At 51.2% G+C, this 23,191-nt stretch overlaps 1 long non-coding RNA gene across 1 annotated transcript in view; it reads left to right on the top strand.

Annotated features, from left to right (window-relative positions):
- The window catches only part of LOC106838541 (uncharacterized), a 304,473-nt gene extending 284,463 nt beyond the window's left edge, over positions 1-20,010 (top strand). The window contains exons 9-11 of the long non-coding RNA XR_011503880.1: positions 6,526-6,629; positions 12,011-12,376; positions 17,338-20,010. This is a non-coding gene — a long non-coding RNA (uncharacterized lncRNA). The remainder of the gene's footprint in view (positions 1-6,525; positions 6,630-12,010; positions 12,377-17,337) is intronic.
- Positions 20,011-23,191: the final 3,181 nt, after the last annotated feature.

Below are 23,191 nucleotides of genomic sequence, written 5' to 3'. Positions count from 1 at the left end.
GGCTGGAGTCTCCAAGAAGACTCCTCCCTCATGAGGCTGGCAGTCATTGCTGCCTGCTGGCTGGGACCAGCTGGGGCTGTCACCAGAGGGCCTGGTTCTCTTCCATGTGCCTCTCCATGTCACCTGAGCTTCTTGTAGCATGGAGGGTGGGGTGCAAGAGGAAGGAAGCAGAGGCCAGTCCACTTAAGGCCTGGACTCAGAAGACCCAGAACACACTTCTGCCAGATTTTCCTGGTCAGGACAGTCATGGGATGAGCCCCGACTCCGGCAGGGGAGGGGAATCGATGCTCCGTGTCACTGGGGGAGGGGCACGCGTGTGGAGGGCCAGAATCGCTGGTGGATGCGTTTGGAAATTATCGACCACACCAAGTATATGCCCCCTATTTTGCCCTAAAAAAACCCAACAATATATGAACATCACTATGTTATTTTTGTCTTTTGGGGAATAATTAAAGGTGTGTCTTTATCTGCAACTTATTCTCCGCTTTCTTCCAAAGAGGATGTGTCGGCACTTCCAGTGAATGTAATGCAGTATAGTACCGTTTCCATAAAAATAAAAGATTGTAAAAAGCCATGTAGAGGTAGGAGAAAGACACAGTGTTATACAAAAGCTTGACTAAAATTGCGACTGCAGTTGGGCCTCCGCGGCACTGAGTTCCTGCACGCGCTGGAAAGGGGAAGCCAGCCCTTACCAGAACATCTCCACTAGATTGATGGGAGCCGAGACCCTCAATAAGCGGGAACCGCTGCTATCATGACACTATTCTGTTTATGTTGCAAGAGAGGTCAGCTTTTCACGGTGTTGCATGGGGAACAAAGACTGGGTGAATAGTCCTGGAGCAAAACTGAGCAGCATAACAAATAGTCACTTAAATGCTCATCAACCACGGATGCAGGACGACCCTCTCCTGCTGCCAGGGGGCTGGGGAAAGGCGTCATGTTACAGAGCGAGAGCCCTGACACGGGGAGCTAAACCAACCCAAGGGCGGGCCCGCGGCCGACAACCGAGCCCTAGAGCCCGGTCTCTGGGCTGGGCTGACTCCCAGACGCTTCGAGAATCCCACTAATGCCTAGTGAACACCCAGGGTTAAGAACCGGTGGCCCGGAGAACTGAGTAGCCCGGGTCTGCGCCGCTCTCCGGCTCCTGGTGGTCAGTCACTGGCTGAGACGGTTGATACCTGAGCAAGACAGCCAGTGGCTCGAGACTCTGCCCGAACCCCTGGCCTCTGCGTACTGAGCAGTGCGAGTGTGGCCCTCAGTCCAGATGTGCAGGTGGAGGAGCTGGAGCGGAAATCCCGAAGAAGGAAATTAAAGTATGTTAACCAAAATAGGAAGCCTTGGTGGGATGGATGAGCGTGTCTTAATTCAGCCGCGTGACTTTATCAATACTTTCATTGTTGGAAAACTCATATTTTATGTATTTATTTAAGTAATACAAATTCCGTTTATCAGTTTTAATTCTAAGAATCAACTTCTGGGCAATGGTCAAAGTCTTTATTTTTATTGAGGTATCATTGACATATTATGATAGTTTCAGGTGTACAACATAATGATTTGCTATATTATGAAACAATCACAAGAAAAAAATTTTGTAACTATGGTGACATATTTTATTCTTTTTTTTTTTTAAGATTTTATTTTTTCCTTTTTCTCCCCAAAGCCCCCCCAATACATAGTTGTATATTCTTCGTTGTGGGTCCTTCTAGTTGTGGCATGTGGGACGCTGCCTCAGCGAGGTTTGATGAGCAGTGCCATGTCCGCGCCCAGGATTCGAACCAACAAAACACTGGGCCGCCTGCAGCGGAGCGCATGAACTTAACCACTCGGCCACAGGGCCAGCCCCAACATATTTTATTCTTTAAAGTTATTTTCAAGATAAGCCCAAACTTTACTTCTCACTTTTTCTAAACTCTTGTGCTTTTTCTACACAATACTTATATTTGGGGCAAGATTGAAACAAAACACAAACACTTTGTAACAATGTTGGAGCATCAGGGTCTTGCTAGAGGCAAAAAAAGGATTTTCACTTATCAAGAGATGCTGTTTCCTGAAGGAGAGAGGCCATCAGGCCAAGCCACCGGTTTCCTTGAAAAGAATTAGGAAGGAATGAACACCTTTTGTGTCCGGTGACAACATGATCTCCCACCACGGCAAGCAAGCTCATGGCATCAGCACGCAGTGTGACAGATTCCCAAAGCTGCCCACTTCTCCAGATCCGAGAGGGTTCTTGTGTACAAACCCGGTGCTTCCGTGTCAATTCATGGATGTGAGAATTAGAACCTTCCAAAGAACAAGTATATTAGCCAGAAATCATCATCATCATCTTTTTTTTTTTTGTCCCAAGAAATTTGGGGACAAAATTAAAGCCTTTTCATTTAAGTTATCCTGTCTTTTGTGGATAAGGCTGCCATGTATCCTTATCTTAATAAGGCTCTGTGAAGGGGCCTTGGTGAATATGCTGTAGTTTTATATTCTGTGGAGTACCACGCAGCCATGAAAAATATTGTTGTAGAAGAATATTCAAGGACATGAGAAATTGTCCAAAGTAGAGTGCTGAGTGGAAAACAAGTTTATTTCCTAATGCGTGCACTGCAATTATCCTATTTTCTGTGTCTATCTGTCTTTATATCCACACATGCGTACACACATAGCTTTAAAGGCTGTACATCAATTTCAACAGTGTTTTATTTCCTCCTTCTTGTTTATATTCATTTTCTGGGTTTTGAATAAGAGATATGTGAATTCCTATAAGGTTTGAAAAAAAAGATACCAGGTGACACTGAAGGAGTCAGGAACCCCAGGGGAGTAAATGCCTGGCACGTCTACACTCCTGTGACTTGCAGACCAGCTTCTCACGCAGGCAGCCCACAAGGAGAGTCATTTGCTCCCCTGACCACCCCAAGCACAGACGTGAGGGCACGTGGCGAGACTCATGCTCCTGGCTCGAATGATCAACCTCAGTTACTGAGAATATTCTTGATGTTTTCACATCCGTGTTTCCTCAAATCATTTTCTGCAGAGAAAGCACAGCTCGAGGACTGGCAGATTCAGAGCGAGACACCGGAGTGGGCAGTCCGCTTAGGCTAGGAGATTCAGGAAACTCCGACTGACACCCAGGCAGGACAGACCCTGGGCAGTCCTTTGGGGCCCTGCAAACAGACATCCCTCCCATCACTACCCAGCTTTTATCTAGGGGGGAGGTTGCCACTTGCTGCTGTTTCTGAGGTGGCTCAGAGGGTGGCCTTCCAGAGAGTGGGCGTCGGACAATTGGCAGGGCTGGTTTGGGGCCCCTAGTATCACAGCCCTGAGACAGTGGCCAGTCCATCTTTCCCCAGCTCTGCCTGCCTTTCATCTACACAGGAAGGGCGGCCGGGGCCAGAATGAGCAGAGACTGGGGGTCCAGGGAGCTGGGTGGGGCAGAGGGATACAGAGGGATGTCCAGCAAGCAAGCCTTCACTTCACCACCTCCAGAAAGGAATATTAAGGAAAGCCCCGCTGTGCCAGGCTGCACGAATTAAACGCAAGCGTGGAAATTGCCCAAATGCTCAGCCCCTACTGTGAGTGAGTCACACAGTTGCCAGACTACAGACAAAACAGGAAAATGATCACTAGAAGGAAGCTTCCACAAAGGTGGGGATTTTGGTCTGTTTTGTTCACGGCCGTCTCTCCAGGGCCTAGAACAGTGCCTGGCACAGAATGGACATCCAATAAATAAATTCGTCCCTGAGTGTGTGAATGAACGAATGAATGAATGAAACTTGCTAGTAATCAAAGAAATGCACACTACAATAGCGTGGCATTATCCTGTCTATGAAGCTGCCAAAAAATAGCTTAATGAAAAATACACAATTCCTGGTGAAATTTTATGGGCTCTGCCATTTATCTAGTATGAATGGCAATATTTATTCATATAACTCTTCTGGAGAAAAAATTGGGAATAGGGTCATTTAAAATTCCTACTCAGTAATTTCAATTCTATGAATTTGTTAAACTAATCCAGAAAAAGGAAAAAGCTGCATGGCGAGCAATAGTGGATGGTCAAATAGCTTGTGGTTATTGAGGCCTGTGTAGCAGTGTAGCAAAGCGACAAGTCAAACAAAAAACAAACAAACAAGATGTGAAAGTGTTTGTATGCAATGAGTGCAACCATAACATACATTTTTGGGAAAAGCCTGGAAGGATGGAGAATTTAAGGACTTTTTTTCCTCTAAATTTTGTCATCAAAATCATTTTAACCAAAAAGAGCTTAACCAAGTGAGACCGCCTCCACTACACGGCGCACCAGGAAGCAGGTATATGGCGGCTGGCTCAAGGAGCTCCCCGGCTTACATTGCTCCTGAGAGAGGCCTGCCAATGCCACCCGCCCTCCCAGGTCAGGGGCCCCCAGCATCCAGGTTTCACGCCATCAGACAGCAGAGCCAGGGCAGTTTTCAGGAAGAGTTTGCCATGGCATTGCCCATCCTTGAATACCAAGCAAGTGCAGCTGTGGGAACATTACCTAGCGTCCTCTGATCACAGAATCGGAGAAAGTTTGCCAGAAATGATCCTTTGGGCATTGACAAGGCAGGTATTGAGTTGCACTTTCGGATGGTGGTTAAAATGGCTGCTTTTTGATGGTAAAACCAGGCCTGCATCAAGACACGCTTCCCTCCCTCCTGCAGGTGGGCAGCATCCAGTTCACCTACAAGGGGTATCGTGTTGTTAAAATGCAAGAGGGGGCCACACCCTGTGGAGAGCCGCTGATTCAGCACTAGGTGGTGGGTCTTAATTGCACTGCACATGGGAATCACCTGGAGAACGTTAAAAAGCATTGACTCCTGGCTCCCTCCGGAGATTCTGGTTGAATTGGTTTGATGAACAGTCCAGGGCACTGGAAATCTTAAAAGCTCCCAGACGGTTTATATGAGCAGCCAGGGTGAGACCCACTGTCTTATGGTATCAATGGCAGAGATCTGTACTGGGCACATTCAGACTGAGTCCACAGATGGGCATGCTCTTCACGCAAAGATTAGCAGGCATCCGTGCCACACTTCCCAAAGGTTTGCCACGCCCCTCTTGGCTGTCACAGGAGGCAGAGCCCAGGGTGGGAGGCCCAGGGGTTAAGGCTTACAGAGGTCAACAGGCTGCGTGCAAAACGTGGCTGTTACTCTGCAACCTTGAGCAAGCCGCTTACCCGCTCTGAGCCTCCATTTCCTCATCTGAAAATGGGATGCTGGTCACCGTGCCAACCTCACATGATTATTTGGAATGTGATGAATCAGTGAGGAGGGAGGCAGACGCTTCAGGAAACAGGAGCGCAGCCGTTCCCCAGGATGGTCTGGGCGTGCGGAAAGTCAGCCGTTACCATCCAAATTCACAGACCTGGGCCTATATTCTGACTACCCTTCCCGGATTTGATGGAGAGCCGCACATCTGTGGCTTGTCTATTAAGTAAATTAGAAATCTCGTGAATTAATGGGTCCGTAATTTGTAGAAAATAGGAAATCGGGAAAATGGAAATAGGGCAGCTGGTCACATGAAAGATTTCTACTCCAAGCTTTCAACCTATGGAGTTAATTCAAGTCCAGTTAGGAAGAATGTCAGCCCACTCTCAGAAGAGAACCTGACGGCTTTAAAAGCAGACAGATCTCCCCGGAGTGCAGAGAAGCAGGGTCGTAAGATTTCTGGGGCCGGTCCAAGGAGAGAAATCCCGTCTCCACACAATGCATGGAAACTGCCAGGCGGCGGGAAGCTGGCCTCGGGTAGATTTCTGAGTCTCTGTGTGTCTTACTTGTGAGATAAATGTTCTGAAATTCTTCTGACATTGGCAAAAAAACACACCAAGTGCTGACACTCAGCGGAGCCCGGAGCCAGTAATGCCGCGGGGTTCTCGCTGTCCCCAGGGGGCCCTGACATTGACCTCTCCAGGGAGCCGTTCCAGGGAAATGGTATCACTCTTCCTCTGGTCACTTACACTGAAGAGCAAAGAAGTAAGCTTGTTACATTTTAGAAAATGTGTGATGGTCACTGGCCGCTACTGGAGCCGGGCTGAGGTTTCAGAGCTGCCTAAAATTAACTGGAGAATCACAGCCCTCTCTCTGGTTTGGTCTGGAAGCGATTTGGCCTCTGGCATCGTAAGTGTGGCTGACCACCACTGGATGAGGCTTGTCGCTTCCTGGGTCAGCCATGGAGGTGGCTGCAGGTCAAGGCCAGGCCGAGGGGGCTGTGGTGGGCAGCCCAGCCTGCTTTGGCTTCCAGCCTCCCGCCCTCCCCGTGCCCAGTCTACTGCGAGCAATCTCCGGGCTGTGTTTGGGTTCTGTCTTGTGTTTTAAAACAAACAAACAAAAATCTCTTCCTTTTTTTTTTTAAGTGTGTGTGTGTGTAGTAACCATAGAAACCCTCTCTTGCATTCACTTGTGTTTTGGAAAAAATCCTTCCTGTATGTCTGTCTGGCTTATGTTGTCTCCATTGACTTGTGGGCTCTCAGGGGGAGGGATCTGAGTCTTGGAGGCGAGTCTGAGAGAGGTCTCTGCCTTCCTCCTGCAGGCGGGATCAAGGCTCCTGCTTCACTATCCCGAGGAACCCACAGGAGGTAGCCAAACGTGAAGACATCCCGCATCCCCACACCCTGCTTCAGAGGATGTCATGTGGTGAGCTGAAGTTCCAGTATAGCCACTCATTTTGCTATTGTTACAACACTCTGATCGCATTGCTGTCATCTCCATTTTACAGATAAGGAAACTGAGGCATAGGGTGGCTAAGTGACATGCGTAGGTGCCACAGCTACTAAAAGTGCAGGAACTAGGGTGTCAACCCAGGGCAGGGGGCATCAGAGCTCAGAGTCGTACCACTCTGCCAGGCTGCTGTGCTCCTGTGCATGGTAGGCTTGCATGCCTGGTGGGCCCCAGCATTCTCCGGGAGACCTGACAGGTGGATATCTACCCCTATTTCCGCCCCCCCTCCACACACACATACACCTGCTGAGTCGGGTTCCTGGGGGATTCAAGGCCCAGGAATCTGCATTTTAATTCTCTAGGTGATGCACCACGTCAGGACCACAGAAAGGTATCAGGCATTTCTGGGACTAAAACCAGATGATGATTTCTGCGTGGACCTGTCTGGTCTCACTTCTGGACACAGAGTGCTGAAAAGACCTGAGTACACAGCATCTGTGGCCTGAGAAGCAGAAGCTGAAGATGAGCGTCTTGGCTCCTTCTGTGGAGCCCATTCTGGAAAGGAGCCCTCTGGCAGCTGTGTATGGAGCCTAAGAGCTCCCCAAGCAGACATCTTTGCCTCTAAGGGCTTAGAGCTTCCATTCAACACAACAACCCGGCCTGGTGCCTGCTCAACATGTCAGGAGGCAGCTCTGAGGCTGTGTGTGGAGCTCCGGGCACCACGCCCAGCACGTGGGACGGGGGCAGAGCAGCCAGGCTGCTGACGGGGACAGAAAACACCCAGGGCAAGTCAACGACCCAGGCGAGCCGGCTTTCCTCATGCATAAAACACAGGCGATCATAATAATCAAGATACCTAGTCTGCTTGACTAAGTGGTGGGGAGATGGGCCCGGTGGCTGTCCACATTAGTCACTCTCCTCCTGCCGAGTGTTTTGCGGACATTTTTGCATCTCACCCACTCGGTGGTCCTGAGGGCTGGAGGTTATCACGCCCATTTTATACAGAAGGGAGCTAAGGAGGGAAGGCGGACCTGAGATGACGCCCAAGGCTGCAGACTGCAGAGCATTTCACTGTGCTGTTCCAAGTGGAAGGGTAATGATGAGGGGCACAAGGGTGAGAGTATTGGGGCCTGCCCTGCGGGGACCCCAGGCAGGAGGGCACAGGCCTGTGGACTCTGGGTTGCGCCCACTGGGGCCTTGATTGGCAGGGAGTCAGTGCAGCATCTGTGCATTCCTTACTTTTAGTGGTCAGTGCTTTCAACTAACAAGGGGGAGAGAACGAAATTTTAAAAGGACCCCCTCACACATGTACACACTTTGTTAATGTGTGATTTGTGTGTGTGATTTGATAATGGGGTCAAGAGGCTGCCCTGGCTCCCGCTTCCTCCCGGACTGGGGACCCCCCCAGGGCTGCCCTGAACCCTCTCTCTCCTCTTCTATAAGCTCAAGGTGGCTGCTCTGCCAGGCCAGGGCTTTATCAGCAAAGCCGGAGGGAAGCTTCTGACGGCACCAGCGGGCCTTTTTGTCCCTTTCTCAGTCTCTTCCTGTCTTGCTCTCTCCTTTCTCTTCCTTCTGTCTTTGCCCTGTCTCTCCCTCTCTCTGTTTTGCAAGGATTCTCAGCAGACATAAGTGCATCCTCTCGGGCTTGATTTCTAGTCCTTGTGTCTGTCCTCATGCATCTGTCCTGAGGGTCTGACATGGAGAGGAGGGCAGGGCGTATTAGAAAGACCAGGCAACGGGTGACCACTCTGCTGAGTGGAAATGAGAAAGATGACTAACACAGGAGAAAGGAGGGCTCAATCTGGATTGTCTGGGGTCCCTTTCCACAAGGCTCATCCACTAAAAGATGGGCAGGGACACCTGGCCATGTGGGGTAGGGGAGGGGATCCCAGCTTGACAGCTGACCTGCCTGCATCGACCTGGGAGGGAACAGCAGTGTCTCGAGGGTGAGGTCAAGGCCAAGGTCTCCTGCCAGCCATTTCCACTCAAAGACGCTGGAGTTGGGGGGTTGGCTGTGTGTTATGAGTTAGAAGAAGCTAGATTTGCTGAAAAATTTTTTTCTGGATTTATCTGAAGGTTTAGACAAAAGATCCCAGTCTGGTAAATCCCTTCTCACTGCCCAAGAGCCTGAGGCCGCGGAGACCCTCCTCCCAGTGCCAGCTCTAGGACATCATGGCAAAAGGGCCCTGGCTGCTTGTCTGCTTGTTCTAGGCCTCTGCGCCCACCCCCGTCTCTGCCACACACACACACACACACACACACACACAGATCTTGTGCTGGGGGTCGTCCAGCTGCACAGGCCCCCCAGCACTGGTCTCACTCTGACATCCTAATGAGGGTGGTCAGCCTTGCCAGGTGCAAGGGCAGCCTCTAAGGGGGATGGGCTCCCCTAGGCCAAAGGCAGAACCTTCCAGGTGGGCTCTCCCCTCCACAAACTCTGTGGTGGACAAATGAGGATGAGCAAGGAGATTCTGCTCACCCTGAGGGAGCCCTGCCGTTCCTCGTCACCACAGGTCTCCATCACTTACACACACACACACACCATCTCTGCATGGGACGCCGCAGAGAGGGCTTCCTGATTCAGCCTGGCTGGGCATGTCCCTGTTGCCGAGTGCCAGCCCGGCCCAGGCCTGGCTCAGATGGGCAGCAGAGGGGACCTGTGCTGGTCTTTTCACAAACCTCCTCTCCAGGTTGGCCCCTGTAAGGCCTGAAGGAAGGACCTCCAGCCCAGCTCATTCTTTCCCCCACTCTGGAAAGGACACCCCAGAAGGTCTGTGTCAGGTGGAAAGTCTCAGTGGGCCGGGGAGCCAGCCAGCTCCTGCTGAGGTTTTGTCTCAAATGGAGTCTTGGCCTCAGTGCCAAGGAGTCACAAGAAGACCAGCCCGGGGCCCGCAGAGCCTCCCTTGTGGCCACCACCGTCCTGCTGAATTGGTGTGCTGTGCTCATGCACGTGTTCGGGGAGAGCCGTGGATGTAGAGGGAGGTGAGGGGGCGCCAGAGGGAAGGAAACTTTCTTGATGGGAGGGGGCAGGCGGCAGGGAGTTAGTGTTCATGGTGCGGCTGTGAGGAGCCGTGATTTCACTCAGCTCACACTGTCATCAGTGATCCACATTCTACAGATGAGAAAACTGAAGCTCAGAGAGGCGACGTGCCCAGTCACACAGCTGAGAAGGGACAGGTGGAACCTGTGTCTGACCTCACCCGTGCTTGTTCCTCTATACCACACATGCCTGGCACATAATACACACGGCATGAGAAATACGAATGAATAAACAGATGGTTAGACAGAGGAACAAAGTGACCAACTACGTGTTCTTGAGCTGGGCCCTGGGAATGACTAGCCTTTAAGTGTGCAGAGAGGATGGGAAAGCGCATTCCAGGCTGGGCAATGAGATGATCACAAGGAACTGTGTTAGACTGGAAGAGAAAGAGTGCCAAAGCAGAGTCCTGGGAAGATGCCTCAGGCCAGGAGGGGCTGAGCCCAGCAGAGGTTGCCTCAACGGGACCTTGAGAGGGGTCCTCCTCCAGCAAACCTCCTTAGGGGTTGTCTCCCAGCCTGGGGCTTCACTGTGCTCCTGGGGGGGAAATGGGACTGGACAGGGGAGGCATTGCTCGTGCTAACCTGGTTCCTTCCCCTACAAGTAAACCCACTTATCCCCTGTGGTTTGGCAGCCAAGGGAGGCCTGGATCTCTGGAAGACGCTAAGAATCGGGGAACTAATCAGCAAAGCGTTTAGGGCCATCAGTCATCGCATCGTCTTCACCGACACCATCATCATCATCATCTTTGTCTTTGCCATCATCTGTTGCATCATCATTGTCAACTCTCCACAGGAAGGCTTCATGGCTAAGAGTTTGGCCTGAGAAGTCTTGCTGGGTCTCTAGCCTCGTGCAATCACTCACTCACTGTATAAGCTTGGGCACATTTTTTAACTTGCCTGAGCCTCACTTTCCTCATATATAAAGTGGAATAATCCAAAAAGGTAATACAGATAAAGTTCCTAGCATCTTGACTGGCACATGGTCTCAGTCTAAGTTAGCTATTGGTATCATTGTTATTATTTTTATTGTTAATGAGCCTTCTAAGTGGAGACGCTTAGGGTCATCACCATAGTGCCTGAGTTTCAGAGTGGAAATGAGACTGCCTCCTGCCCGCTTTTCAGATGAGGAAAGGGCAGATCTAAGAAGCAGAGACAGTAGTCCAGCCCGCCCAGCCGGGTCTGGGCCGGGGCGAGGGTGGGAGCGGGGGGGCGGGGGGGAAGTGCCGTGCCCTCCCCAGGGGCCTGCCTCTTTCCCTCCTCCACTTGGGCAGAGACCCTGAGTCTCGCCCTCTGGGTGCAGGCTCAGCTGGGATGCCTCCCAAAGCGTCCATGAAAATACACTGCCACTTTATGGTTTGTTTGTTGGCTCCTAAAGACATAAAATCCAAGCTTATCAAAAAAAGGTCACACTTAGCGCTGCTGTCTTGAGTGGTAAATTCCAGCATTATCTATGCCCTTCAGCCTCCACAAAGAACACTAAGTTCCCCATGGAGCTGGCGACACGCTCCAAGGGTTGACCTTTGGCACAACTCGCCCCTTCAGCCACAGGCCCAGTCACAAGGCAGGAGGGGTGGGGAGCCAGACAGGTGAGCCCAGAGATCCTGCCTGCCGGCTGGGCGCCCTGAGGAAGTTTTAAAACCTCTCCGAACCTTAGTATCCTCATCTGTAAAATGAATTTAATGATGGGAGCCTCCGCACTGGCTTACAACAAGAATGAATCAATGATGTGATAAAGCACTTAACCCAGTGCCTGGCCTCTGAGAAGTGCTCACCATGTTATAGCCAACAGGAAGGAGTTATGCTGTGTTCTCAGGTCGGGCAGAAGACTGTTCGACCTGTGCATCTCAGTTGGCACAGGCCGGAACTGGCCTAGGTTCTAGAGAGATCTGGTTGCAAGGCAGGGTTGTGGGGCAGTAGAGGAGGGGTTGGTAAACACCAATAGGGAAAGAAATGGGGTCTGCGGCTGAAAGCCATAGCTCAAAGAGAGGGAAGCTCCCATAAATTTTATCCAAAACTCTGCCAGAGGCTCTCTTGACAGTTGCAGCCAAATCACCTCATGCACCAGAACCCCTTCTAGGGCAAAGGGAGATCCTTTGCTGGATCTAGAACTTGCTCATTTAGAGGCTCTGCCCACGCTTTAGGTGAGGCACTGCAGGGGAGAGAAAGCATAAGCTGAGACATAGCCTCTGACCTTCGGGAACTTCCAGCTTGTTTGGGATGGTGGTCACAATGGTCACTCACTAATGGTTCCATTGCTTCTGCTTCCGAGCGCGTTACAGGTTCACACTCTCTTCTCTCCATCTCTCCTCGCCTCCCAGGTGGTGTGTGGGTGAGTGATTGCTTCACCCTGTAAAACGGGAGAGAAGTGACACGAGTGACACGTAGCACCTCTGGGAGGATGCTTGGAAGAGCTGATGCCACATTCCCTTCATCCCAACATGATGCCTGGCAACGCTCAGGATGGTAGAGTCTCCATCAGCCTGTGTCCTCGAACGGGGAGTATGGGAAGGGAAGCCTCCCACCGAACCATGGTGGACTCGCAGTATGAGACTTCATCCACTTTGCCTGTAAAGCCACTGAGCGCTGGGGTTTGTTTGTCACTGCAGTACAACCACATTCACCCTGAGAAGCTGGTGAGACAAACCAGTCTGTGGGAGAAAACCAAAGTCCTCAGACTCCAGATGGTAAGTACATGCTTGAGCAACTAAGGGTCCTCAGAAGGGGCTGGGTAAGGGTGCCCGGAGGAGTATTGGGGCTGGACCCTGAGGGCTAATCAGGGTCTAGAGGATGCCAAGGAATGGACCAGACATGCTGGAGGTATCCCCGGAGGTGGCTGGATGTGGAGTGAGGCAGAGGATAGAGATATCCGAAAACACATGTAAATGCCTGGAAAAGAAGGAGCTGGCCACAGTCTTAGAAGAGCAGGTATCCAACTTCTGTCTTCTGTAGGCTACATGCATGTGAGAGACAAGTTCATCTCAGACTCAGTGCCATCTTGTCACTATTGGGGATGAGTGGCACAGGACCTGGTGTGATCAGAAGAAAGGGGCCAGGGGATGGAGGTCTCATCTTTCTAGATCCTTCTTCCTTCCTCCAGGAAACCCTCTCTGATCAGCCCACCCGGAGCAGCCTTCTCCTGCCCCTACACTCCTCCAGTCCTCTTTCTTCTGAAGGAAGGAGGGTATGTGGGGTGTGAAAAGAGAGCAAAGCTCTGAAATCAGACAGACGTAGTTCGAATCCTAGTTTCCTTCCTTCCGTCGTCCAACCAGTAGGTGTGTCAGGCACTGTTCCATGTCTTGAAGATGTACTGGGAGCAAGACCCTGGCCCTTCTGGATCTTCTATTCAAGCAAGAAAGTAAGTCAGCAACAAAAATAACAACACAAAAAAGACAACAATTTGAAGGTGTGAGGCGGATGAAGAAAATAAACAAGGGGCCAAGATGAAGAATACCAGAGGGACCCGGTTTAGATGAGTTGGTTAGTGACAGCCACTTCAAACTGGCAACACTTAAAACTGACACATGAAGAGCAGGGGAGAATATTTCAGGTAAGAAGAAGGGCATGTGCGAGACCTTTAAGTGGGAAAGAGCTTGGGTGGGAGAGGAAGGAGGAACAGAAAGAAAAGCGGTGTCTCTGGAAAGTATCCTGAGCTGAGGATGGGCGGTAGAGCTGTGCCTTCCAGGCCATGTTAAGGGTGGATTCTAGATATATTTTAGAGAACAAATCGACAAGACTTAACTGATGGCTTAGATAAGGGGAGAAGAAAGAGAGGTTTAAGTAACCCGGGGAAGGGGTGCCATTTACTAAGATGAGAAAGGCTGGGTGGAGGATGGGATAAGTCTAGAGGGAGAAATTGCACTTGCTAATGTGCTAATTTCGCAATGTCTGAGGTCTCCAGGTGGAAATGTCACTGGGCAGCGGGAACTGCAAATTCCAAGGAAGCTCAAAGGAGAAGTCCAGGTTGGGGATATAGATTTAGGATCATTGGCGTAAGAATGGTGGTTAAATCCATGGGACTTCGTGGCATCACTTGGGAAGTGAGTGTAGAAAATGAAGAGGGCCCGGGGGGGTCTAAGGAAGACCAACATTCAGGGGTCAGAAAAAGGAGGACCCCACAAAGAAGGACTAGTCGCTGAAGTCAGAGGAAAACCTGGAGAGTGTTCCTTGCTAGGATTAACTGAGAGAGGAGAGTGTTTCCAGAAGGAGGGAGTGGTCAACTGGGACAAAGGACTAAGACAAAGTCCCAGAGTTGGGCTGGACCTGGCAAGATGGGGGTCATTGGTGACTTTGGCTGAGCAATGTCAGGAGAGCACTGGGGGCAGAGCCAGGCTGCAGTGGGTCCAGGAGTGCACAAGGTGAGAAAGTGGAAACCATCTGTGTACATCGAACTCTGGAGAAATTTGGCTCCCACAGCAAATTGAGGAATTAGAAGGTAGCTGTCAAGGGGAGGGGCTGGATACGTGAGGACTGGAGAGCATGTCTGTGTGCTGATTGCAACTGCCTGGAGAAAGGAAGGGACTGACTTGAAAGGGAGAGCTGGCACAACTGAGGAAGCGAAGTTCTTGAGTAGCTGGAGGGGACGAATCAAGAGCCCAGATGGAGAGGCTTTCCTCCATCAGCGGAGGGAGGAAGAAGCAGAAGAGGAGCCAGTTTGGGCGGGTTTGTGAGTTTGGTGTTGGGAAGTGTAGGTCTCAGTGAAGCTAAGTAACGGGATCACTGGGAACTGGAGGGAAAGCACAGGGGGCAGGAGGAGGTGTGGAGGAAAGAGAAGAAAGGAGGATTGTCACCGGGAGTGGGCAGTGGACTTGAGAGAACTGTGGGGTTGCCTGGCAGTACTGAGGGCCAACGTGCAGACTGAGGCGGTGAATTTAGAGTCAAGCAGCCAGCCCTGTTGCGTGATTATCTCCAAAACAGTCAACAGCTCTGGTGCAGGCGCGAAGGTAGATGGGAGGGTTCATCCAGGGGTGGGATTTGCCAAGGGGCTGTGACAAAAGGTGGAGTTTTTGAGGGAATTCATGTTGGAGCAATTATGAAAAGCCATGGAATAGAGGCCTGACGGGAAGGGGAGAGAAGCCAGGAGGGAGGCCTGGGGCAGGGAGAGGGGGCTCAGTACGCTGAAATTCTCAGTGAAGCCAAGGAATGGGGTGGGTGGGGAGCTCGAGCTGCAGGGCTGCGAGGGTGGGGAAAGGTGTTTGGAATCTAGATTTGAGGCTGAGGGAGATGAGGGGGTCAGGGTGTTTCTGCAGGAATGGGCCCCTGAGGAGCCCTAGGAGAGACTGACAGAGGGTTGGCCGTGACGGTGCTGCATGGTCCATCTGATTGGGTGTAGATGTCACCGAGGATGATGACAGGGGGAGGAGACGAAGGCTGTGACCAGGAGGGAGGCGTAGCCGATGGCTCTGCCATGAATTAGCTCTGAGAGCCTGCAGGCACCTGGGGTTCCCCGCAGGCTCAGCAGCACCACTGCCCAGGTTCTGCCACTTTCGAGATGAGTGACCCTGGAGACTTACTTCCTCTCTCGGCACTTTGGTGTCTTCACTTGTAAAAATAGGGACAATAACTTGTGCCTGCCTCTTGAAGTTATTGTGAAGACAAAAAGAGATAATTCAGACAAAGCAACTAAAACAGTGCCTGGGGCAAATTAAATTCCAATAAGTGTTAAATATCACCCCTTGTAGTGGGTTGAATTGTAGCCCCCCAAAATATAGTTTCACGTCCTAACCCCCAGAACTTGTAAATGTGATCTTATTTGGGAAAAGGGTCTTTGCATGTACTCAAGTCCAAGATCTTGAGATGAGATAGTCCTGGACTGCTCAGGAGGGTCCTAAATTCAGTGACAAATGTCCTATAAGAGACAGAAGAGGAGAAGACACAGACACATAGAGGAGAAGGCCATGTGAAGATGGAGGCAGAGATCGGAGTGAGGCAGCCACAAGCCAAGGGATGCCTGGAGCCCCAGAAGCTGGAAGAGGGAAGGAAGGATGGTCCCCCAGAGCCTTCGGAGGGAACCCAGCCTTGCCGACCCCTTGAATTTGGATTTCTGCCCTCTAGAACTGTGAATGAGTACCTTTCTGTTGTTTGAAGCCATCCCGTTTGTGGTAACGTGTTACGGCAGCCCCAGCAAACAAATATACTCCTCTTGCATCTGGGCCTCAATAATCCTCGCTTTTGGAGACTGACATGGGCATTACAGAAGAAAGGGCATGAAAATTTCAGGTACAGTGAAGGTGACCAGTAAATATTGTGTCGTCTCTCCCAACTTCCACCACACCGGCACACACACACACACACACACACACACACACACACACACACACATTCTTTTGGCATTCATGTTGCTTTGTGCTGTTGGTTATTACTTTCTTATGCATAGCATTCGCTCAGTGTATTTGTGACTCACTAAGAGATGCTGCTACCAATGATCACAGATCCACAAACGGTACAAGTACACACGCATATGAGGTATGACAGGGACAAATGTCCAGAGCAGCCCCCGACATCATACAAGATGATATCGGAGAAGGGGGGAGTGGTGTGTCCTCAGACTGTGGTCCGTTGTGAGGACAATGTGATGAGGAGGTTTCCCTTTATCTGCCGGCCGGCTCAGGTTCTGAAGAAGCCCGGCACAGCAATGCGGGGAGAAAGGCCGGCCCTCTTTAGGTAGCTGTAATGGGAGCTAAACTCACAGAGAAGAGCTGCGGTGGGGAAGAGGCAGCCTAGAAGAGGAAGAGTGGTTCCAGGCTGTTTGATGAATCAACACAGGTCAATGTCTTGTCAGTTTCAAATGCTACATGACTCTGTGCTGAGAGGCTGTCACTGCTCTGCTCTCCGTCATTTTCTTCCCTCTCTGAGTCATGGGAAATGGGAATCTTACACTAAATACACCCACACTGGGTAAGACGTGCTTCCATGTTGGATATTTTCAACTGAAAAGTGTGGCAGGCTTAAGGAAAATAACTTTCAGTCACAGAAAACATGAAAAAGAAGGTTGTTGGCTTTTGGGAACACTGGTAAAGAATTCTGTCTCTCTGGAACTAGACTTTTATTTGATGTTTCTTGGAAAGAAATCATTCAACTTACTTTATATAGTCCTTCAGTTCATCAAAGGGTTCAGAGTCCAACAGAAAAAAAAGCATAAATAATCTCCAAAAATGTTGTACTCTATTTTATGAATGCTGGTTCCCTCCTTCTCCTCAGATATATTTATAAACTCTGAAAAGTGATTTCAAGGGAAAAAATGCAATCTTAGTCCAGTTTTATAACAATGCAAGTGTTTTGTTGGTCCCTAGTGGATTATTTCTAAGTCAGTGTGGCGTTATTTACACAAGTTGACACACATGACTCTCTGAGGCCAACGTCCTTTAGATTTTACATCTGCCTTCTCGGGTGTTTATGCTTTCAGAAAAGGGGGTGTGCAGCCCAAGAATGTGTTCATTAAATCTAAACAGGGCTCCTGCCTGCTGTTTCCGACTCCAGGTGAGAGACTTTACCTGGGGGTCCAGCCCTCCCTTCTCCCCTTGGTCTAGGCGTAATTGGCCACGTTGGCCACACATTGGGTTTCAGCCATGGGAGGCGACTGTGTCCTCTCACATCTCAGCCTGTCCATCAGTCTGTCTGTTTAAACTTTCGTGTTCCCGCTAAGCAGGTCAGTCCCATGGTTGGTCCCACATGAAGGCCACAGGGCTGCGGCCCGTGCAGACAGCAGAGAGCCTGGTTGTTTTCATGCTCTTCGAAGCTCGCCGTGAGACAAGGAACTCGGTTCTCCAGGGCTGCGTTGGCCACCTGATGGGCAAGTATTTTAAGCCTGCTTTCCTCTGGAAGGAAATTTTGAGACACTTCTGCCTGGATGCTCCCCATCTGTGTGTAATAAAAGGCCACTCGTGACGGGGTCCCACCAAGGGATGCAGCCAGGGGTCTGGAGGGAGACGGGGAGCCTCTCCCATTCCTACTCAATTTAGTACTCTCTCAACATGTCCAGGGTGCTGTGGTAGCCATGCTCTTCCCCTACATCCTTCCACAGATGTTCCTTGAGCACCTACTATGTGCTGATGCTGGGGGTGCAAGGAATGGGGCTCATACAGTCCTTGTTCTTACAGAGCATATAGCCCAGTCCTTGCCCATCACTGGATCCCCAGTGACTAGGACCTGAGTCCCTCCCTCTTGTCCCATAGCCACCCCAAGTTCCAGTGCCCCAAGTTGGGGCTCCAGGAGCGAGGGCACACCTTCCTGCACAGAGTGTAAACCAAAGGGAGGGACTGAATGGGGTGGTTGGGGAAAGCCACACTGGGAAGGCCTGGAAGAGACCTGAAGCTGGTAAAGAAGCCAGCCCTGTGGGTACCTGGGAAGAGCACTTTAGAAAGAGGGGACAACAAGACGGTGATGCAGGAGTGAGCCTGGGGTATTCCAGGAAACAGCCCATATTGTTGGGATTTATTTCCCCAAAGTGTCATTTTCTTATGACTGATGAAGACAAGCCACCAAGTTTAGACAGCAACTTAATTGTCCAAAATGCACATGCCACCAGAGTTGCAAGAGGCTGCATTCATCAAGCCGTTGTCGGTCATTTGTCCTCTGGCAGAATGTATTTTTAAGAACCCTGCCTGCACCACAGCTCTGGGCAGCCGCTCTAAAGGAAGGGGTTTAGAGGAAGCCTAGGGCTCTTGGGGCCCCAGAAGGTGGGTGAGGAAGGAGGAAGGGGCCACGTGCAGCAAAAGAGGGGCCCTGAAAAGGGGAACCATTTTGCCAAAGGCTGGACTGCCTCTTAAGAAAGAAGTCTGTAACTGAATAGGCCCAGTGTCCTCACCTCTCTTTTAAGTGGCAAAAAGTACAAATCATGGTCAAGCAGCCAAGAACAGACTTGGGCTTTCATAAAAGATGCTTTGCCACGGAATCCTGCTCAGACCCGTCCCAGGGTCCTGTGTTGGGTGCCTCCTATGTGCCAGACACCATGGTTGGCCCTGCTGACCCAGAGGGATGCTGCCTTGACCCTTACAGTCCAGAGGCCAGAGAGACACAATTCTGAATGTAATTATTAAAATCCCCTGATGGGCTTGAGAGCACTTACCTGCAAACAAACAGAACCCCGGCCCCCAGAAGGGAGCCTGAGTCAGGCAGAGAGTCACCTGCGAGCCTGGCTGGTCTGAACCCCCGCCAGCCTGGGTGGGCAGCAGGGAGTCCTGCCCTGGGAGGCACTTGGAGGAGCCAAGGCTGTGCCCATGGAGGCTGGCCCAGAGGCAGTTTCTGGGCGGGCTGACCCAGCATCCTTGCATATCACTGAGCAAGTACAAGTTGACGTTCCCTTTGAAGAGCTCCTTCTCCAACTGGGGCCAATGTGGGTTGTGATCTGTTCCCCAGAGCAAGTGACCATGTGCCCTGTAAGTACTCAGTCCTGAACGCATACCCTTAGGGCCTGTTGTGTGTGCATTCTGCCCTTGCTTTTCAGCGGACCGTGATACGTTCCCCCTGATTCTGAGAGCCCCTCACACGCCACGCCCACCCGAGCTGTGGAAGGCTGGGGTCAAGTGTGCTGCGATTCACATCTTCATTTATTAGCTGTTCCACACACTGATTCGGTCCTACCTCTGCTCCTGCGGAGTGCAGCTGGCGGCCCCTCCTCCCATCTCTGACCTCGCTGAACCCCTTGGGTCTGTCAGTGGAGGCTCCGTCCTACCTGAGGAGTGACCAGGCTCTCCCCGGGCACACAGCCTGGGGCTGCCTCACCTCCGCCTTGCCACGGCCTTGGCCCTGGGCCCTCCGGCCCACTCTGTCCTCCCACTCACCTCAAATTTGGCAGGAGGTGTGGCTGCCTGTGCCAGGGCGAATTGGCAGAGGGAAACCGAAATAAGAACTGACCATTTTGCAACTACAACAAAAATTTAAACAAACAGAAAGCCCCTTCTTGAGTGTTGTCCTTCAGTGCATTCTCCCCAGGGGGAGGCACTTGATCCAACGATGCTGCCTCTGGTCCCACGGTTTCTAGAGTCCTCCGGTGGAGTCCTGAGTCAGCTGATTTGGTGGCTCCCAAGCCCTGCCACACACTGGAGTCACTTAGGGAGCTTTAAAAAATACTACATTGGAGCCCCACCGGAGTTTTGAAGAGGTGGATCCTGGAGGGAGGTATTTCATAAAAGCCCTCTGAGGGGGTCTAACATCCTCCAGGACTGAAGACCCCCTTCCCGTGCGACTGTCCGGCCCATGTTCAACAGATACTCTGTGCAGATCTTGAGGGTGGCGTTGACTGTCCTCCATATCCTACGATTAAAGACCCCATTTCCTCAGGCAGTGTTTCATAAGAAAGTGTTTCATTAAAGTAAGTGCCTAAATATCTGTGCTTCAGCCTTTCTTCAATCGGCCAATGGTCTGCAGTCCAACCAGCCGGGATTACTTTCCAAAACCCAACATTTTCCCTCTAAAATGATTTGATAACACTCTTTCTGGAGAAGCCCTGAGTTGAGTTGGCAGGTCAACAAAACACATCTCCCCAGCCCCTGCCCAACCTATTTCTCCCCTACCCTGTTCCTCTTCTCAGGAAGTCCCACCCCTACCCAATCGCTCTGGCCAGAGTCCTCAGTTAGGATCCTCCCGTCCTTCTGTTCTCCCTCCCTCCACATTGGTGGTGGTGGGGGGGTGGTCTCGTCTCCTCTTCTTCTAGAGCCTCTCTCCTTCTGTCCAGGTCCCCGTCCTCCAGGGAGCACTCCTGTCCCCTCTGCCTATGCTTACGCTGGCTGCCATCCTCTAGGCACAGCCACAGGGTCTTAAATTTTTAACTTTTTATTTTGACATAAAGTCGGACTTACAAAAAGCTTGCAAAATAGTATAAACAATTTCCTTAGCCATCACCCACATTCCCCAAATGTTGACATTTTGCCACATTTGCTTTATCCTTCTCGCACGCTCCCAAGATACAACACACATGTACGCACATTAGATGTTTTTCTGAATGTTTAAGAGTAAATTTCAGACATGCAATGCCCCTCACCCCTAAATGCATCAACGTGTGTCTCCTCAAGGTAAGGACCCCTCCTACATAACCATACTTCAGTGATCAAAATCAGGAAATGGACCTTGATGCAACACTATTATCTAATCTACATATTTTATTCAGATTTTACCACTTGTCCCCATCATGTCCCTTATAGCAAAAGAAAATCCCAGATCATATATCACATTCAGTTGCCATGTCGCTTCAGTCTCCTTTGGTCTGGAATTCAGAGGAATCTTTCTAAAATAATTGGTATCAGATGATGTTGGTTCTGTGACGAGAGCCCGCCACAGCCCCGTGAATTTAGAGGGAGCCCAGTCTCTCGGGCACGGCCTCCGGGCCCTGCAGCCCAGCCCCTGCTGCTCAAGCCCCTTGCCCCCAGTTGCTCCCTATGGCACTTGTTCCAGCCTCCTTACCACCTGGCCTTCACATCTCTGGTCCCTGTCTGGACTCCTCCAGCTCTTGGCTGGCAGCTCCTTGCACATCCTGAGGTCCCAGAGGACAGGTCATCCTTGCAGTAGCTCCGCCACCAGACCTGCTCCAGCACACTCGGCCTTGTTTCTTTCCTTCACTTTTCGAAGTCTGTTCACCTGCTCACCGGATTTTCTTATGTCCCTCCCCCACTACTGAATACAAGCCCCATGGGGCAGGGGCCTCGGCAGCCTCCTTCACGCTGAGTCCTGAGCACTTGGAATAAATTGTGCCTGACTCACAGTAGACGTTCAATAAACATTTGTTGAATGAGTGAATAAATGAACGAATTCATGCAAGTTTTTTCAGACTATTTGGGTCAAAAACAATAAAATCCTTTCACCTACACTTAAATGGGAGAAAGATTTTATAGCAGCTGACTGAAGAAGAAAAAAATGTTTTTTCCCGGGATAGCTTTTGTCATCCAACGACCCAGGACGCTTTGGCACACGGCTCTCCTCCTTCAACAGTCCAGATGTCAAGGTGATAGAATTGATTTACTTTTTAAGAAAATATGCCAGATCTTCTAGATCCAGGGCTTTTTGTGTCAGGCTTCTCAGCAGAAATAAGTGACACATAGTGACGTGAAGGTCATGGTTGAGTAACATGGGGAAGAGTTTCTGACAGGGCCAGAGGCTGCTTGGAACCCACTCAAGGAGCAAAGCTGGCTCCCTTCCCTGTTAGAAGGGCCTTGAGAGGCCCCTGAGCACCCTGGGGAGACCCCAGCCAGATCCCCAGCCTCTCCTCACGCCTCTGCAGAGACGGCTCCTGGCCCGGGGCCCACGGAGCAAGAGGACAGGTCAGGCATGGGCCTGGGCCTTGGGCAGGCAGGACCGAACGGCTCTCTCTTCATGTTGGACAGGTTCTGCCTCTTCATCAGGGAGATGAAGCCTCAGCTTTAGACATGTGTCAAGCAAGCCATACACTGTTTCACCGTAATTGTATCTCCATGACATGTTTTAAAAAGAGAAAAGAAGAAAACGGGAGCAGCCCCAGCTCTCCAAGAGGGCGGCAGCTATCAAGGATGGCCAGCCCAAGCCCCCAGGGAGCCCTGTCCTGACTGGTCTTCTACAGGTTTCACTGGACAATCGGGTGGATGGGGGCACTGGACAACCTGAACCCCCAATCCTGTCCGGGTCTGGCACCCCAGGGGTGTGCACCAGGATAAGACAAGCAAAAGGAACATTTGTACAGCTGGGGCTCTGGGCTCAGATGCAGGGTAGGATCCCAGGGCTGCCTGGTATAAGGGACAGGATGCTGAGGGCTGGGGAGGCTCTGGGCTGGACTATCTCCCTATTGCGGGTTTAGGGAGCAAAGTTCAGGGGCTACATGTGAATGGGGGTGAGCGGGTCCTGCTCTCCATGAATACACACCAAGCCCTCCCCAACTGATCTCCCTCTACCTTCCTAGCGGGGAGACCACCCCCATGGGCTCTGTGACCCCTTTGCTCCCTCACCCTAGCACTGGGATGCTCCCATTCAAATGCCTTAAACATGAACAAATGCCTGCAAGCTGCTCCTCCCCAGTGATGGAGTGAATAGGGTCAGCGGGCAGAGGGAGGGGACCACACCTTCCCTCAGACAGAGGCCTCATCTTATGGGGCAATTGGCAGCAGTCAGCAGGCTCAGGCAATACCCAGAACTATTGGGACAACCCACATGTCAACAGGAGGCCCTGGGGCCAGGTCACCAAGAGGTGAGGAGGTCTGAGGCAGGAAGTGCAGGATTAGGGCCCCCACAGTGGTAAAGCTGAGAGGCCCTGGTGGCTGGAGATGCAAGTGGGCCCTTGGGCCTATGGGATTTCCCCACCCCTCTTCTGAATTCGTATTGTTTATAGAGAACTCCTTACAACCTTCTTATTCAGTCCTTCCTGACAGGTAGGCATGAGTCAGCGCTTATGGCTGCCAGCAACAGAAACCGACCCTGGCTAACTTAGCACAAAGAGAACTTCCCGGAGGGGCAGGTGCTGAGCTCTCAGAACAAACAGGAAGCTGGGGGCCCAGGCACCGGCCTGCTAGTGGCTGGGCAGCCAGGCACTGTGGCCAGGC

Source organism: Equus asinus, chromosome 6, assembly GCF_041296235.1.
Source record: "Equus asinus isolate D_3611 breed Donkey chromosome 6, EquAss-T2T_v2, whole genome shotgun sequence".
Lineage (NCBI taxonomy): Eukaryota > Metazoa > Chordata > Mammalia > Perissodactyla > Equidae > Equus > Equus asinus.
This window is presented reverse-complemented; position numbering and strand designations above follow the sequence as displayed.